Here is a 6592-nt window from a genome sequence, read left to right as displayed (position 1 = left end):
TTTTACCCGCACAAAAACAATGAAATTTAAAATATCAAAATCTGAAAGAAAATAGTATTTTGGAACTAATTGCCTGATTGATGTATTTTTTTCATTTTACAGCCCATTTATTATTACTTATAGCCCATTTCTTATTACTTATAGCCCATTTTCTGGGCAAAATGCATCCCTCCTCGTCTTGAAAGATTTCCGGCCCAGCAGGGCGTAGAAAAGCAAGTAGGCCTATGTTGGTTATTCTGCAAAAAACAAAATAGCTGGCTAGCCATTTTTCAGAAAGGAAAAAAACAAACTGGGCTGGTCATGTGCTAAACATATGAAATAAAAGCCTGGGCTAGACGGGCCACGGGTCCCGCACAACCCAGTTGATACCCTTCTTTGTCCTAAAAAAACAAAATTACTGCGCACGCTGCTGGGTCCCTACTGTCATCCTCACCATGTACAGTCATCTCCTTATTTCTCTCGGTTGTTGACCATGTTGACAACACCGGAGGGCGGCGCCGCGGCAAGCGAACCAGGGCGGAGGACGATGGTGAGGCCTCGGACGGGAACGAACAGGAGCCGGGGAAGATCGCAGCCAGCAGTGGGAGGCGGGAGCAGGCGGTCCTGCCGACGCTGGTTTGGCTTTGGCGGCTCGAGGAAGAAGAGACTGAAGAAACGCGGCAGACGTTGAATGTCAATCTAATGGTCAAGGTTGGCACAATCGTTTTTTGACTAAGCGGACACCAAGTAGCATACTTTTTTATATATAGGAAGAAAACTACGAGGAAAATGCGTTTGTCTGCCGTCCTCCTCACAGGGAACGTTCGCCACATAAGTGACTAGCACCCTTGGTTTTCAACCGGGATGTCTTGGGTTCGAGTCAGAGGAACTCTCAATTTTGTCCTCCTTCCTTTTTCACAAAAAAAGGGAAAGAAAATCAAAGACTTGGGAAGGCGTATAGAACAAGCTAGTTTACCAGTAAAGAGACGTTGCCGAGTTTTAGAAAAAAGAAAGACGTGCTCCTGTAGCTGGTTCGAATCCAAACCTAGACTATGACTATATATGATGCTATGCTACTCTGCAAGTAATGAAACTGACATATCCAACGTTTGCTTCTCCTCTTCTCTACTTACTCTACCTAGCATCAGAAGCTCTGGCCGCAGCAACCATGTTCGTTGGCTGCTCGTCCACCTGCTCTTCGGCAGGCAACAACCAGATATGCGCCAAGTCGCCACCCGTACCGTCGCCTGTGGGTCTCATCACACCCCCGCCGGCACGCGCACCGCAGCCGATTGCTCATCGCAACCCGCTGTCGTTCGTGTGGTGCCACTGCTGCAAATCACGCAGAGTCATCCGTCGCGTCTCAACCACAATCCGCAACCCTGGCCGAGTCTTCTACAAATGCCCGAATCATGGGGTAATAATATGTTTAAGTGTTGTTCTGCTGCTTTCAGTTGCTGATTTTTTTAATAGTTTGGTTGATGATCTTCCAATTTGATTCATGCAGAAAAGGGAAGATTCATGTGATTTGTATTTCTGGGAAGTTGCTGATGTGGGGGAATCCAACTACGCTGATTATTTGGTTAGCCGAGGAATCCCAATACCAACAGGTTGGGGTGTTGGACAAGTAACTGAAGGAACGACAGAAGAGGAAGATGCAGAGCAGAAGGTTAAAGATGCAGTTCCTTTGATCATGGCCAAGCAACAGCTGCTGAACGGCCTTGACAGCAATGAGGAGATGAAAGAGCTTGTGAAGATAATGGGCTAGGATGATTATCTCTTTATTTGCAGTGTATGTAGCACTCGTGATGTATTCAGTGGCTACGACATGAGCACTTTGCTGAAACTACTAATGAATAAAACCTGTGTAGTAGGCTGGGCATAGTGTTGTGAACATCTAATGATTTCTATTAACGTAAATCAGGGGGTATCCCCTTTTGCCCATATAAATAAATAAATAGCAGAGGCCCTGTCGGCTTAGCTTTGTTCTCATTCGAAGACGTCGAGCAAATTGCAGTCCAACAACAAACTATGTCATCAAATTCAAGTTTCACAGCCAAATATGAGTACAAGTAAACAACAATGTCATCATGTTTTAGTTGTCATACATTCACCAAACACAAATCAGCATACATAACAAGTGATGTTCTCATAGCAAAATACTAAACAACATGTTCATCAGGTTTCAGTTGTCATAGCTAACACAATTTCACATAGTAGATAAAAAACGTCTTCTGACAGGCAAATACGACAAAAACAATCTAATCATCATCCGCAGCAGCAGCGTCAACATCTTCGCCATGTGTATCAATCTGAATCGTAATTCCCCATGGTGTCATCTTCTTCTTCGTCCTCAACGTCCTCGAACGTTGGCTTCTTCTTGATCAACTCTTGTATGTCCACAGCATGACAGGCAATCTTTTCGCCGGCGTCATTGACGTGATGGTTCTCAAAGATATTAGGAACATCTATGTTATCTTGTACATCAGGAGCAGTGTAAGCATCATCTTGTTGTGCAACTTCATTAAGCGAATTCCTCTGCTCAAACCTTTGCAATACTCTCCAGTCATCGCTACGTGCAAATGTGTCTTCCAAGAAAAATATCTATTTTGCTTGATTTGCCAAAATAAAAGGCTCGTTGGTCTGGTACGCCACCTTGACATTGATGGATTTGAAATAATCATCAGCTCTGGGTTTTGCGATCCTGGAAAACAGGTTATACCAACGACAACACAATAGAACCACACACCGATGATCCTCGAAACTGGAGATATACTGCAACTGAACAATGTCTGTTATGTTAGCATACATTTCAGTTGTCTCTTTGTCATACGTATCCGTGCTCATGATGGCACTGTTTTGTGTCTTCCTGCCTTCGTCTCATGCAAGGGTGTTGTAGCGCACATCTCCAACAACGCAAGATTCATAATGTCTTACCCGAGTATCAGGACCCATTGCTAGTGAGTAAAGGGCATCATCAACTGCCTGCCCATCCTCCCGCATCTTCTTAACCTATGGTTAGAAAATAGACAAGCTGATCATCTTACGTACTCAATATATTAAAAAAACTGACAGTGCACTTCAAAAGCTTGCATGGTTCTTGAACCATTTCGCAAATCCTTCCATAACCAGTTTGTCAATGTTTCTTGGATTCTGCGGCAGTAACTCCTCTTTGTAGATGTTGCACAACATAGTGATCGCGTCAAACATCTAAATATATAAGAATGTGCTGCAAGTTTAGTAGATTACGATGTATAAGCTGCGGTACTGCACTTACTTGATATAAGGTAGTATCTCAGAACAGTTATTCAACACATACCAAACCATTTTGTCCAAATCTTTAGGTTTGTCCTTTTATCGACTCTTCCCTGTAATTCGAACAGAATAATCGAAAACATTGAGCCCGGGATTGTCTTCACCCACCTCTTTGCTAAGCTGATCAGCTATTTCAATGTATTTTGAGCAGAATGTCAATGCTTCTGTAGCAATGTAGGCCTCTGCAATGGAACCCTCGGGTCTAGCTCTGTTCCTAACATAGCCCTTGAAAGTGCCTAGCCGCCTTTCAATAGGGTACATCTAGCCATACTGTACTGGACCTCTAAGTAGTGCCTCATCAGGTAGATGAATGGCCAAATGCACCATCACATCAAAGAAGGCTAGAGGATATATCTTCTCAAGGTCGCATATGATAGTTGGTATCTTGTCTCTAAGACGCTCCAAAGAATCTATCCTAATATTTCTACTGCAAAGTTCCCTGAAGAATTGTCCCAACTCTGCAACTGCTCTGTATAAGTCAGGGCGGCCCAATCCTCTAACGATAACAGGTAAAACCCTTTGAAGTAGGACGTGGCAGTCATGAGTTTTCAACCCTTGTACCTTGTTTCCATTTGCACCGACTCTCCTTTCAGGGTTGGAAGCAAATCCATGTGGGAATCTCACACGTGACAGGACCTCGCAGAATTCTTTTCTTTTTACCTTGTCCAAGACGTACATAGCTGGTGCCATATCCCGTGGTTTACCTTCATCTTGCACCTGCAAATCCTTTCTGATACCCAGGTGTGTCAAATCAATCCTAGGTTTTAAGGTATCTTTCGTCTTGCCTTCAATGTTAAGAAGTGTGCCGATAATGCTGTCACATATATTTTTCTCGATGTGCATCACATCAAGATTATGCCGTAGATCCAAATCTTTCCAATACTCCAAGTCCCACAAAGTGGACCTGCGGGTAAACAATAATCTCTCTTCTACCGTGCCACGCTTCCTTTTCCCGCTACCATTACCAGGATGGTTTCCTGGTGTAATATGCCTGGCCTTCTCTAATTCCACTTGCAACTCATCGGCGGCGAGCCTCTTTGGTGCATCACGGTTTTCATGCTTTGCATTGAACACATGCCTTCGGTATTTTCTAGGATGCGGCTTGTCCTTGGCAAGGAAACGACGGTGTCCAATGTAACAGATCTTGCTAAGTATTGCGTACGATAGCGGATTCCTGTCACTACGAACACATGCATCGTAACCATGTGTCATTCGCCCTGACATAGTGCCCAAAGCCGGATAATCATGGATGCACCAAATTACAACAGCACGCAGAAAGAAATCGCTGGTGGGCTGCTATATAGGTCTCGAGTGAGAGCACCCTTCCATAGCTATTGAAGTTCCTCCACAAGAGGCTCCATGAACAAATCAAAATCCTTTCCAGGACTTTTTGGACCTGGGATGAGCAAGGCCATCATGTAGTTTGATTCTTTGGTGCAGACATTTGGAGGCATGTTGTAAGGGATAACAAGCACTGGCCACATGCTATATGTGGCGCTCTGGTGGCCAAATGGGTTAAATCCATCTAAAGCTAAGCCAAATCTAATGTTTCTCGGGTCAGCAACAAACTCTTCGTGTTTATCATTGAAGCTTTTCCACTCACTACCATGAGATGGATGGCTCATTACATTCTGATCTCTATACTCCTGGTTCCTAGAATGCCATAGTACATCCTCTCTTGTTTCAGCATCATGAAACAACCTCTGCAATCTTGGTGTAATTGGAAAATGTCTCAGAACATTATGAGGAATCCTCTTCACAGCATCGCCATCTTTCCATCTTGATGATTTGCATTTCGGGCATTCACTTAAGCTGGCATAATCCTTCCGGAATAGAACACAATTATTCTTACAAACATGGATCATATCATATCCAATTCCAACTGCACGAAGGAAATTCTTCATTTTATTGTAGGTGTGTGGCAGCTCAGACGCATCTGGGAAAGATTTGCGGAAAGCAGCCAACATCGCATCGAATGATTTGTTGGTCATCCGCTCAGATGTCTTCACCTGAAGAAAGGTGACCATAGATGAGAATACTGACAGCTTATTTCCTGGGGTGACAGCAACGTTGCATTGTTCCAACATGCGGGCCCACCATTTTTCTTCTCCAGGTGAAAGTTCACGGAATGCACGAGCATTTCGTAGCATTGTTTCAATGTTGGTCAAACTCACTGGCTCTGCCACCACCTCCTCCTCCTCCTCGTCCACCTGAGAATCAGGCAGATCAAGATGGTGATCTGCTGCTTCCACGTAGTCAATAACATTGACGTTCACAACTTCACCATGATGAACCCACCTAGTATATGTGACCGACATCCCATACAAGTGTAGATGATTTTGCATAGTTGACTGGGGTCTTGTAACTGAATTCATACAACTGCTACACGGGCAGAGCACATCTGATTTCGGACCACCGTACTCAGCTCTGATAAAGTTCATGAAGTTTTCAACCCCCTCGACATATGCAGTGGAGAATCTTCGAGCAGAAGTTATCCAAGTCATGTCCATCTGTTAGACATACAAATTAGTTCTTCTACTAGATATTACAGGAAAAACATATATGCTTTTTTTATGAAGTCCAGAAAAAAATACCTAGGTCGATGTCTAAAGCTATGGCAAGATATTTGGACGAGCAGATCTAAGTAACAAAATATATGTAAAGCTAATTCAGCAAACAGATTTGAGTGCTAAATTATGGCAGGTTGTTTCAGCAGTCAACGAGGCCGAGCACACAGCCATCAAACTATCGAAGGCCATCACAACAACAAAGATCGAGTATAAGACGGTGTAGAACTATTTCACCTAACAGATTGGCTACTAGACCATGGCAATCTACGTCACAATAAATATATGGCAGGATATTTTAGCAACTAATCGGCCTTGGCATGCCATCTCAGCTAAGCAGATTGAGTGCAGAACAGGGCAAGGAAGCTTCTTAAGCAGAGCATATTGACAGTAAACTACTTCGGCAAACAGTGAGATTAACAGTGTCTATCAGCTAACATTCAGCGCTACACCGACATGAACGGGGCCTCAGTCTAGAATGCGCGTACTGTGGGAGAAGCTGACCGTCGTGCGTCTCCACATGAACATCGCCAGCGATGGCGGCGCTGACCGCCGTGCGCCTCCACAAGAACGTAGCCAGAGGTGGCGGCGCCGCTAGAGGACGACAGTCTACGAGAGCATACTGTGCGAGCGAGAGGATCGTCGTGCGTCCCCTCGATGAACCGCGGCGCTGACGTATCAGCGTGGCGGGGAGCGTGGGTTTGGCGGAGCGAATGGAGTGGAGAGGGGAC

The sequence above is a fragment of the Triticum dicoccoides genome, chromosome 5B (assembly GCF_002162155.2).
Source record: "Triticum dicoccoides isolate Atlit2015 ecotype Zavitan chromosome 5B, WEW_v2.0, whole genome shotgun sequence".
Lineage (NCBI taxonomy): Eukaryota > Viridiplantae > Streptophyta > Magnoliopsida > Poales > Poaceae > Triticum > Triticum dicoccoides.
Note: the sequence above shows the minus strand (reverse complement) of the source record.